The sequence below is a fragment of the Elephantulus edwardii genome, unplaced genomic scaffold (assembly GCF_000299155.1).
Source record: "Elephantulus edwardii isolate Elephantulus edwardi_28Jun2011 unplaced genomic scaffold, EleEdw1.0 scaffold00208, whole genome shotgun sequence".
Classification (NCBI taxonomy): Eukaryota; Metazoa; Chordata; class Mammalia; order Macroscelidea; family Macroscelididae; genus Elephantulus; species Elephantulus edwardii.
In genome coordinates this window covers 4299747-4312774 of record NW_006399958.1, presented here as the reverse complement: position 1 = coordinate 4312774, position 13028 = coordinate 4299747, and the positions used below count along the sequence as shown (strand labels likewise).

Here is a 13028-nt window from a genome sequence, read left to right as displayed (position 1 = left end):
AGCAGTGAGCTCTAGGGAAAGAGCCCTGTGAGCTGAAGGAGGCCTTCTGGGGCTGCTAAACCATCAGCATACAATGGTGGACTCCTCGCTTCGAGGGACATGGTTCTTGTGGGACCACCTATGACCAAAGGTGGACCGTTGGGAGATAACACAATTGGCCCAGAAGAGAATTCCTAAGGATAGAGTGAATGGGCTCCTATCTCTCAATGTTGTCCCTGCGGTGGTACCTTCAGTCTCCGTTCATATATACCCTTCAGAACTCATAGACAAAATCCCAAGATATTGACTGAGGCTAGAGTTGAGCAAAATTTCTTCCTCACTGCGTGACTACAAACTGTATCCTGGAAGGATAAAAGTCATGAACACAGAGAATAAATGTTCTATTAGTGGCGTTAGGTATCAAGGCACACTGTGGTGTTTAACACGTCATTTGTTCTGTCATACAACTGGATGAATGAATCCAGGGTTGTTCAATCCAGGGAAAATAAACATGATTATTTCAAAAAGGAAAGTTCATTGGCGATCCTATGAACAACTCTATATGAAACCTGCCCTCACCTGCATCCTCCTCATCGTCTGTGACACACTTGAGCCATTGCTGTAGTCACTATGTCAGTCTATCTCATTGAGGTCTTAATCTTTTATGGACCTTCACCTTTCCAAGCATGATGTCCCCTTGTGAAGAAGATCCCCCTCTAAGAACAAGGCAGAGAACATGAGACTTAAACTTGCTTGCAAGGAGCATTCTGACTGCACTATTCCAAAGACGTAACTGTTTGTTCTTTTGGCAGTCCGTGGGATATTCAGTATCCCAACACCATAAATTGAAGGCATCAATTCTTCTTTCACTCTTACTCATTGTCAAGCTCTCATAAGCACAGCAAGTGATTGAAAAGATCATGGCCTGAGCCAGGCATGCCTTAGGTTTTCAGACTCATATTATTGCTCCTCAGGATTTTTTTTTCTTTAAATTTTTTATGTGCATACCGTCAAATCAGATCTGACTGGTAAAGGATGAGATTGCTCCTCCTCCTCCAGCACAGCATCTGGTGGATTCGAACCACGTATCTCTGCGATTGCAGTGCAGCTTCTTTCCACTATGCCACCAGAGCTCCAAGGATTTTGGAGAGGTCTCTGACAGCTGAATTTTCCAATGTAATGTGCCTTGTGATATCCTGGCTGCTGCTGCTTCAATTGTTGAAAATAAGATGAAATCATACACTCTCAAGATGGAGCAATTGTTTCTCTGTGTCTCCTGATGTTCAGCTGTCCAATGGTGATGACTTCTGTCTTCATGACATTGAGACACAATCCATGTTCATGGTTGTAGTTTTTGATCCTCTGCAGCACGTCTTCAAAGTCCTCCTCACTTTGAGCAAGCAAGGTAGTGTAATTTGCATGAGGCAGGTTATTGATGAGTTGAAGCATTTTGGGGTGAGTTGGCCATGCAGCAGTTGACTCACTAGAACACTAAGTTTCTAAAGCCCTGTTAAGTGTCTGATTCTTCATTTTGTTATGTTTGGGTTTTGTCATGGGACTTTCTGAGTTGAGCTTCAACCTCCATTTTGAGTATTAGCCTAACAATTATATAATAAAATTTCTGTTTTCTAATACCCCATCTCCAAAGTTTGTTTTTCTTCCAAATCCCTCAATTCATGGGACATAGAGAAAGGGATAGTCTCATTTCCTCTCAGCCACCCAGTCAAGTGGCCCCCTGACAGCCCTTGCTCTTTGTTGTTAAGTACCATTGAGTCGTAGAGTCCTCATAGCAACTCTATGAAGGGAAACACTTGCATCATTTTTATAATTATTCCAAGTTCATGGGTTTCTGGAGGCAAACGTTTTCGGAAATGAATGCAGCTCCTGCTTCCAAGCTTGTTTTAATCGGGGAGCTCCACCAAACACTGTCCACTGTAGGAACCCTTATCGCGTTTGACACATCACTCTCACATTGCTCAGCTTGGCAGCAACTATGAGTTTTCTTTGTAGAGCAAATGGACAGACCAGTGCTTTGCCTACTTTAGAAATAGTTGACCAAAACCAATGAAAACCAGGACAGAGGACTGCAGGTTAAAGTCGCCCACATGTGGCTTGGTAATATTCACTTTCTGCCTACTGGGCCACGTGAGCTGTCCCTATGTTGTTGTTTTTAATTTTTTCAATTTAAATTTCTTATTAATTTCAGTAAAAATTTACAGAGACTTTGGATCTCCATTCATTCATTTTTGCACTTTTCTCCCCTCCCAACCCTCCCATCTGGTACATTACCCTCTCGGAAAAGTAAAATTTTTTCATTGTTTTACCAACCCTCCCCCAGGTCCCCTCTACCATGTAACCTTCACTGTAGACTAATGTCATGACAAAAATACCTAATCACATATTCCTCTTAAACAATTTGGTCCCTCATCATTTTCAGTGCAGTATACATTATTGAACTTATCTTTCTCAGTCCCTCTGTAACCCCAAGGTCAGTCCTGTTTTACAACAGTGGCACCATGCAGTATTTCTCCTTTTGTGACTGAGATACTTCACTCAGCATAATGTCCTCCAGGGGCTCCCATTTTGTATAATGTTTCATTAGTTACTTGTTTTTCAATGCAGTAGTATTCCATTGTGTGAATATACCACAGCTTCTCTATCCATTGTTTGTTGATGGTCACTTGGGTGGTTTCCAGCTCCATGCTATTGTGAACAAACCTGCAGTAAACAGGGATGTGCACCTATGTTGTAGTTAAATACCCTGGAGTCCCAGACCACACAAAGCCAAGGGTTGTTGTTGTTCCTATGTGCCCTCGATTGGTTTGCGACACATAGCGACCCTATGTACAACAGCCCTAAACCATGCTCTATCCTGTGCCAATCTCATTGCCTCTGACACCCCCATCCCGATTATCCCAGTCACTGAATCAATCCACCTCATTGAGGGCCTTCCCCTCCTGAGCTGTCCCTCTACCCAGCATGATGTCCCTCTCTACAGACCTGTCTCTCCTTACAACATGCCCAAAGTATGTCAGATGAAGCCCCAGAATCCTTGCCTCCAAGGAGCAGCCTGGTTTAACCCTCTCTATGATGAATCTGTTTGTTTTCTTGGCAGTCCATGGTACATTCAATACTCTTCTCCAGCACCACAGCTCAGAGGCATCAATTCTCCTTCTATCCTCCCTAGTCATTGTCCAACTCTCTGATGCATAACAAGTGAGTGCAAAAACCATGGCCTGTATCGGGCTCACCTTAGTCTCCAGAGAGACACCGCTGCTCTTGAGTACTTTAGAGAGGTCCCTAACCACAGACTTTGCCATTGCAATACATTTTTTGATTTCCTGGCTACTGGTGCCAAGAGTGTTGACCGTAGAGCCAAGCAAACTGAAGCTGTGAACAATCTCAATCTCTTCGCCATCCATCCTGATGCTACCAATTGGTCCAGTGGTGAGAATTTTTGTCTTCTGGACATTGAGACTCAGTCCATACTGAAGGCTGCACTCATTGACCCTCTGCAGTAAGTGCATGAGGTCCTCCTCAGTTTCAGCAAGCAAGGTTGTGTCATCTGCATAACGCAGATTCTTGATAGATCGTCCACCAATCCTAACACCATGCTTCTCCTCATAGAGCACAGCCTCTCGGATAATCTGCTGTGCTTACAGGTTGAAAAGGTATGGAGATAGGACACATCCCTGGCATACACCCTTCCCAATTTTGAACCATGCACTGTTGCCCTGCTCTGTTCTGACGACTGCCTCTTGGTCCAAGTATAGGTTTCACATTAGCACGATTAAATGTTCTGAGATTCCCATTCTTCTCAGAGTCAGCCACAGTTTGTTATGATCCATGCAGTGAAATGCCTTTGCATAATCAATGAAACACAGATAGATATTCTTCTGGTATTCTCTGCTTTCAGCTAAGATCCATCTAATATCAGCTACAATATCCCTAGTACCACGACCCCTTCTAAACCCAGCCTGGACTTCTGGCAGTTCTCTGCTGATGTACTGTTCCAGTTGTTTTTGGATAATCTTCAGTAGAATCTTGCTTGCATGTGAAATCAATGATATTGTTCTGTAGTTTCTACACTCAGTTGGGTCACCCTTCTTTGGAATGGGAACAAATATATACCACTTCCAGTCAGTTGGCCAAGTGGTTGTTATCCACATTTCTTGGCACAACTTGGTGAGCACATCCAGGGCAGCATCTGTTAGCTGAAATATGTCAGTTGGTATACCATCTATTCTGGGGGCCTTATTTTTTTGTTATTTCCTACAAAGCAGCTTGAACTTCTGCCTTCATCACCATAGGCTCTGCCTCAAATGCTATTTCATTAAATTCTTCTGTATCTGCCAATTCCTTTCTATACAATGACTCAGTATATTCCTTCCATGTTCTTTTGATACCTCCTGGATAATTTAACATTTAACATTCTGCCTAAAGCCAAGGGAGGGTATTTAAATATGGAGGCCATGATGGGTCGGGCGTACGGCTGTGACATCAGGCTGCGCCCAACCATATGGGACATTCCCCTTCGACAGTTCAGACCCTCACGGGCCACCGTAGGGGAGGACAAGCCACCTTCTGCGAATGAGTGGAGATGTCATCACAGCCGCTCTGGATCCTGGGCTGTTCCTTTGTGAACTTTCCCTGGGATTTGAGGAATGAACTGGTGGGCATGTGAGCACGTGTCCTTGAGACAGGAGCAGACAGATGGGTGGACATGTGGTGTGAATGTCTGGGAGGCTCCTGGGGGAAAAGCAGGTGGGATGCGGTGCCTTGGGGGTCACTGATGGGGTGGACGCCTGTGTGCCACGTGGTTGTGGCCATCAGGGTCCAGTCTGGGTCTCGGGTTTGTGTGGGACAAACCCACACAAAGTCAGCTCCTAAGGAAATGAGATGACAATGAAAATGACTGAGGCTTAAGGTTCCTGCTGCAGGATGAAATGCTGGATGCAATGACCTGTGGGGATCTCCACCCTGGAGGGAAGTGTGGTCCTGCTTCCTTGGGAAGGAGAATGGGAGGCTGGTCTATATCTGCGATGTGGAGGGAGAATGGGGTTTAGAACAACTGAACCCCTGAAACCTCAGCAGCTGACACCTTCCCCAGAGAGTAGCTGGAAGAGCCTTGTCCAGATAATCAAGTGTTTTCTTCCTTAATTCAGTAGGGGACCGATTAGTGTGAATTCCTCCACATTTTTACCATCAGGTCAGTGTCCCTCAAGGAGTCTTATCCATGCATACTTTCTGCCTTTTACAATATATCAGGTTGCAGTCCATCCTGTGACAAGTGTGGGGTGTAAATCCGAACTCTAGTGATCTGGTGGCTTTAGAGTTGTGCTTCCCAGTAAAGGCAGTCATTTCGAATCCACCAGCTGTTGAATAGGAAGCAGATGTCTACTAACCTCCCATGTGACTTACAGCCCCCGAAATTCCTCTCGAGGTTCAGCTGTGGAGGTTCGAATCTGATTACCGTGAATGGGAGGCAGGTCGTTTGAGAGCTTTGGTGGAGCGCTGGAAGGAATTGTATGTACAGCTATGATCCTGGCTCTGGCATTTGGAATCCAGGAGAGGGTCTGTTGTGCATTTTCAAGATTCTCTAAACAAAATTAACCATATTTCGATGCAATTATGTGATAACACTTCGATAATTAACTGGAGAGGCAATGGAAGGGCGATCCATTGGATCATGTAAAAATAACGTGCTAATTGGCATCTCAGCTCCTTTGACGTCATTAGAAGGAGAAATCCTGATTTCAGTCTGATAGCAGATATCTTAGTGTTCAGAGAAAGGCAGGAGGAACATTGTCAACAAGAGATCGCGGCACAGTGGTATAAGCAGTGGGTATAAGCAGTGGGCTCACACGTATGAGAATTGGTAAGGCATGGTGCATTACAGGACAGTTCATGAGGTTGCTGTGATTTGCACTTAGTTCAGCAGCACCTATCTAGCGTTTCTTAAAGTGGTTTTCCAACTCTATCGTTTCTCCAGCCGACTTCAGGTTATGGATCATGCTTTTATGGGTTATTTTGTGTATATATATTGTTGATTCCCTGGCTGTCCAGTAGCTTTTCCAAAGCAGTAAAATTACCCTGATGGGAAGAGATCTTTCTCCCCGGAGCAGCTGGAGGATTCAAACGGCCTGCTTTTGGGTCCGTAGCACAACTCAATACCACTAAGCCACAAGCGCTCCTTTTTAAACTGGCTTTTCATTGGTATGTTTAAAATAAGTTTCAAGACCCTGGTATGAATTTATCTTCCCAGAGCTTCATTTCTTTCCCATTGTAGTTGAGAATCACATATGACCACCATTTGAAATTTTGTATAATGGGAAGTAAGTTTCAAGCTCCTTTTATTTTTTTCCCCCCTTCACACAGTTTGATTTTTTTATGCATCAGAGAGTTGGACAATGACCAAGGAGGATAGAAGGAGAATTGATGCCTTTGAGCTGTGGTGCTGGAGAAGAGTATTGAGAATACCATGGACTGCTAGGAAAACAAACAGATTGGTCCTGGAAAGGGTTAAACCGGGTGGCTCCTTGGAGGCAAGGATTCTGAGGCTCCGTCTAACATACTTTGGACATGTTGTGAGGAGAGCCCGGTCCTTAGAGAGGGACATCATGCTTGGGAGGGTGGAGGGACGGCGCAGGAGAGGAAGGCCCTCTACGAGGTGGATTGATTCAGTGACTGGGGTAAATGGGATGGGAGTGTCAGAGACAGTGCGATTGGCACAGGACAGAGCAGAGTATAGGGATGTTGTACATAGGGTCACTATGAGTCACAAGCTACTCGACGGCACATAACAATGACAGCTATCACCAATAGCTCTGGACCATCAAGCCCTGAGGTTTCATTGCCCACAGGTGCAACCTGTTCTAGGTCACTTGATAAAGTGTCAGTCACTGGGGTGGGGGGCTTTGCGTTACCATGAGTCATAGAAGCAGTGACTGCAGGTTGTCACCGAGGTGATATACCCCTCACATTCATTTTCCCTTGATCGTACAGGTCTTGACACCCCAACAGCAAGAAAAAGAAAGAGGAAGACATTATTTAAATTGGATATTGCCATCTTCGGGGATACCCTTCATGGCAGGTTGAAATTTCTCAACAGCAAACACACCTGACGCAGAAGACACAGCGTTAGAGCTTCCCGGTGGCTGGTGACGCTCGTGACAAAAGAAATTGGACAGTGTTCAAGTGACTCTTTTATTTTTTTAAGCCATGCTCTTAATTATCCTCAGGACAGCAGACAGAAGAAACAGACAGCCATGTCGGCTAGAAGCTCCAAGGACAGTTCTGGAATGATGTGGCTCCGAGGGTGGATGCAGCTGGTGGACCCTTTAGTGTCAGGAGGCCTGATGGCTGTCAGAGCCATAGATCTCATCCTAATGTCCAGATCCAGGCTCTATGTGTACCCACTTCTATTTCCAGAGGGAAGGTGTGTTTCTGGGCAGTGACTCCTGACAGTGGTGAGGGGCCTTTTGAGCTCAGGTCCGCAAGGACCATCTCTAGGCTTAGACCCTGGGATTTCTGGGATCTGAGGAAGGGTGGTCCTGATGAAAAGTCTTAGCAACCTGCCCACAACCTCTGAGAAACAGACTGGGTCCTGGTGGCTCCAGATTAGGCACTGAGCCACTCTGTTTCTGCTCAAAGCAGGGCTTAGGTGACATTTAATTTATTTAATTTATCTTATTTCCTAATGGATTTACTTGTTCAGATGTTTAAAGATACCTTGTACAATGATAGCTCAGGTCATCTGAAAAGTAACATACTTAGAATAGTCCAAGTTGTAGAAAAACCTTTAGACTCTTCAACATAAGGTGATGTAAGGACCAAGTTGGCTTTTTCATGGGATTATGACTTAATTATTGGGATGACAGATGTTACTGAATTATTTGAATGGCTGAATTATATGGATAATAAAAGGCAAATTGATGCCTTTGAGTCCTTTGAGTTGTGGTGCCAGAGAAGAGTACTGAATATACCATGGGTCCTAGGAGAACAAACAGATTTGTCCTGGAGATTGTGAAGCCAGGCTGCTCCTTGGGGGCAAGGTTTCTGAAGTTTCCTCTGACATACTTGGGACACGTTGCCAGTCGGGACCAGTCCTTCCTGCTTTGGAGAGTGCAAAGACAGCATAGGAGAGGATGACCCTCTCAGAGGTAGATGATTCAGTGACTGGGGTAATGGGGTGTGGTGTGTCATAGATGATAATATTGGCAGGAGAGAGAGCAGTGATTAGGGCTGTTGAGCATAGGGTCGGTATGAGTCCCAGGAGACTCAGAACAAATAACAGCCACAAAAACATATATATGTGAGAGAGAGAGATAAAAATGTTTAAGCCATCTATGTGCATCGCTGCAGGAGCTCATACTAGGGAAGGAGTAGCACAACTGCCCTCATATTTCATTGATATCGTCAAATGGAAAATACCTTCTGAAATAGGATCCTTGTGTTGCAGGGGTCACTGACGTTGGATGATGTGACCGTGAAGTTCACCTGGGAGGAGTGGCAGCTCCTGGGCCCTGCTCAGAAGGCCCTGTACTGGGACGTGATGCTGGAGACCCACAGTCACCTGGTGTCTATCGGTGAGGACATTCTCCTGACACATTCTCATTTCTCTGCTGCTCAAGCTTTGGGGTGTCTGTGGGGTTGAGAAGTGGGAGATTCTCATCCACTTTAGCCATATGTAAGTAGGAATATTCTCTCTCCTCCTAAAAGCAAAATCTTTTTGTTATAAGCTTGAATTTCCCCCCCCCCCCGTTTCCACCATAAATATACATTTTGGTCTCTTCACAAGCCAAGGGCCTTTTGGGTGATTCTAAGATTCTCTGGTTCCCCACAAACAGGGTGTCGAGTTAGCAAGCAGATGCCCTCTCCATATTGGAGCGAGGACAGAAACCGTGGACTCTATTTGACAGAAGCCAGGGTGGAATCTCTTCAGGTGAGTGAGCAAAAAGTGGTGGGTCGGGAAGACTGTGGAAGACACGTGAGAGGTGTCGCGTTTGTGAAGTGACTGTGGATATGTCGAAATACTGCTGTTCCTCCTTCTTCCCTTGTGACTCCTTTTCTTTTCATGAATTTAGAGAAATACACTCCTCTGTGTCCTCTGAGATTAATCCAGATAGAGCACAATTTATGTTTTACCTTTTAAGATTAGATTTCTGTTTCATTGGTCTACATTTTGGTAATTTGATTCAATGATTTTCTTCTTCACAGTATTCCTAAATCTTTCCCTTCTTCATTTGCTTTTGTCTCCCTATTAAAAATGATACCTTCCAGATCTCTGTCAAGGTAAGATTACCTACTCGTATCCATAAGGGCATTTTCCTCCCTGAAAAGAATGACCAAGATAAATAGTGTGCTATCTCCACCAAATTCGCAAGGTGTGCAGATCTCCAGTACCTTTGGCAGCATTTCAGCACCAAGCAGATTCCTGTGAGCTGATACAGCCCTCTGAGGTTGCTGCACACTAACGATCCTGACCCCAACCTCCCTTCTCATGGAACAGACTTTTCCGTGTGTCCTGTAGTCATTGCCATGTGTTGCAGACTGAGGGTAAAGTATTTTTATAATTATTAGTAATGAGAGAGACTACCAGGAATGATATAGAAGAGAGAGCGTGAAAAACATGAGACCAGCAGTTCCCTTGACTGCAGGCCTCAAGCCATGTCTCTCTGAGTATTTAATGAAAATCATAAGGAAGGTAGACAAATTAAAATCATAAGGAAATACAAAAGAAAAACAAAGGATCATGGTGAAGTCTTCTGCAGATAGGGCCAAGTTCCTCTTTATGCTTATCTCAGGAGAGAGGGATACAGCTGATGCAAACTAAGAACAATGTTGACTCTTAGGGAGCCTTAGTGCCACAAGGTGACCTTTGGCTTGTATTAAGTCTCCCTCATTTCCTGAGGTATCATTTTGTTTACTATTAGAATATTAAGTTTAATATTCAGCTTCCTTCAGTTTATTTTATACGGTTTTTGTCAATATGCAAGGTACAATATTCCTAGTACTTTCTTTATGCTCTGACCAGTTTTTCACCGAAGAGTTACCTTATATCAGTAACAACTTTTCATAAATTTGTACATACCAGTGCAAGTACAAGGAATTATTCTCTTCTTTCGTAGAAACCTGGGACGTTAATGATCATTCTCTTGGATGGTTGAAACATGTAAGAAGAGTTGAGAGAACTAGACAGTCCAAAAACACCCTGCATCAGAAAACACCACTCATCAGTGTACAGTTCATCTTCCTTTGATGGAAAGTATGTTTGACATCTGTCAAAGAGGTGTGAAGTCAAATTTAAGCTTATCCTCCATCACGCAAATCAGTAGTGAGGATATAAAGAATTCCACTGAGCCTCTCAAAGATGAGACAGCCTGGGTTCCTGTGGGCCGTGAGCAAGTTTGTAATGAAATCAAATTAATCAAGAGCCAGAAATGCAGCCCCACCAAGTCCCTAACCGTTATGCATAAGAAATCCAACAAGACTAAAAAGCCCCATGCCTGCAGCGAGTGTTGGAAAGCCTTCCACAGAAAGTCTACCCTCACTGACCATCAGCTCCTCCACTTAGGACAGATGCCCTATCGATGCAGTCTGTGTGGGGAAGCCTTCTTTAAAAAGTCAAAGCTCCATGACCACCACCACTCAACACATACAGGACAAAAGCCTTATGAATGCGCGGAGTGTGGCAAAGCCTTTCTCCAGATGAGGCGTCTCAACGACCATCAGAAGATGCATTTGGTAGAGAAACCGCACACGTGTGCTGAGTGTGGGAAGGGATTCATCAGGAGGTCAGGGCTCACCATTCACCAACGGGTTCACACTGGAGAGAAACCCTACGTGTGTGGGGAGTGTGGGAAAGGATTCACCACGCAATACAGTAATACAGTCGCACCGTGCACCACAGAATCCACAAAGGAGAGAAGCCCTACATTTGTGGTAAATGCGGCAAAGGCTTCAGAATGAAGAGTGATGTCATTGCCCACCAGTGGACGCACACTGGTGAGAAGCCCTACTTATGCAATGAGTGTGGCAAACGTTTCAATTATAAGAAGTGTCTCCTCATCCACCAGAGAACTCACACAGAAGGGAACCCATATGTGTGCGGGAACTGTGGCCGGCGCTTCCAGATGAAAACAAGCCTCACCGTCCACCTGCGAATTCACACGGGGGAGAAGCCGTACGTGTGCGGGGACTGTGGCAAGGGCTTTAGACAGAAGTCAAGCCTCAGTGCTCATCAGACGTTTCACACGGGCCAGTTCCCCTTCTCCTGCAGTGACTGCGGCAAGTCCTTCTGCCGGAAATCGGGCCTCAACTCGCATCTCAAGAGCCACACGGGTGAAAAGCCTTTCACTTGCAGCGAGTTCCAGAAGACCTTCTGCACTAAGAGAGATCTCATTGTGCATCAGAGATCACATACTGGAGAGAAGCCCTTCCAGTGCAGCGAGTGGCAGAAGGCCTTCAAGACCAAGCATCGTTTCACCTTGCATCAGAGATCTCACACGGGGGAGACGCCCTACAGCTGCCAGGAGTGTGGGAAGGCTTTCTCCAACTCCTTCCACCTTTCCTTTCACTGGAGACAACACTAAAAGGAGAAGCATCTGGATGGGTTCAAGGTTGGAGACTCTGCGCGGAGGAGTCACAGCTCTTCTCTTAGCAGTGAACTCCAGCGAAAGAACCCTGTGAGTGACAGGAGTTCTCCTGGGGCAGCTGAGACATCAATAAACAATGGGGGACTCCTAGGCAAAAAGGTCGTGGTTCTTGTGGGACAGCCTGTTGCCAGAGGTGGACCATAGGGAGATAACAGAATTTGCACAGCACAATATCCTGTGGATACAGTGAATGGTGTCATATCTCTCAATATCTGCCCTGTGGTGGTACCTTCAGTATCTGATTCTATATTATTATATACACTTCAGAACTCATAGGTCAAACCCGAAATATTCACTGAGGTCGAGAGTGGAACAACATTTCTAACTCACTGTGAGACCATGTTACAGACAGAGAGTAAAGTCTTTTTATAATTAATTATTAATAATGAGACAGACTACCAGGAATGACACAGAATAGAGACCTTGAAAATCGGGGCCAGCATTTCTCCTCACTGAAGGCCTCCATTCCAGCTTCCCTGCATCTTTATTGAAAATTATCAGGAAGTAAATCACAAAGAATTCAATGCAAATGAAGCCAAGCTCTTTCTATTGAAAACCTTCCTCCAAACTCAGGAGGGGAGGGTTCAGCAAGTAACAACGCAAGAATGCAGTAAACCCTTAAGGATTGCCTTGGTGCCTCAGGGTGAACTCTACCTTGAACCATGCCTCCCCCACGTCCTGAAATAGCATACAGGTTATTACAAATATTTAGTATTGCCTTCCCATAGTATAAACTATCCTGATGGGATAAAAGTCATGAACACAGAGTGTGGATGTTCTATCTATGGTCTCAGGTATCAAGACAGGCTGTGGTGTTTTAACACTCATTTATTCTGTCATACCTACTGGATGAATGAAGCCAGAGTTGATCAATGCAGGGAAAATAAACACGATGAATTTTTAAAACAGGAAAGGTCATTGGTGACCCTATGAATGACTTTATATGAACCCTGTCCTCTCCTGTACCATCCTCATCGTCTATGACACACTTGAGCCATCGCTGTAGTCAGTGTCAGACTATCTCAATGAGGCTTTCCCTCTCATGTTCCCACAACATTCCCAAGCAAAATGTCCCTTCCAAAGATTAAACCCCTCTAAGAACGAGGGCTTCCCTATCCTTGCTTGAGGGAGCATTCTGGCTGCACTTTTCCAAAGACATAACTGTTCTTTGGGTAGTCCATGGGATATTCAGAATTCCAACATCGTGAGTTTAAGGCATCTATTCTTTTCTTATTTTTTAATTTTATTGAAGTAGCATTCAGTTTATTACAAGTATTTGGTATTGGCTTCCCTTATTTCCCCCCTTTTGTTTTTATCATAATTATGTTATCAGTAGATGAGCAAAAGGCATCAGTTCTTTCAATGTTTTTTTTTCTATAATTATATTTTGTT

At 44.6% G+C, this 13028-nt stretch overlaps 1 pseudogene; it reads left to right on the top strand.

The window, feature by feature from the left end:
- Window positions 1–11573, top strand: part of LOC102849560 — a 72187-nt pseudogene extending 60614 nt beyond the window's left edge.
- The last annotated feature ends 1455 nt before the right edge of the window (window positions 11574–13028 follow it).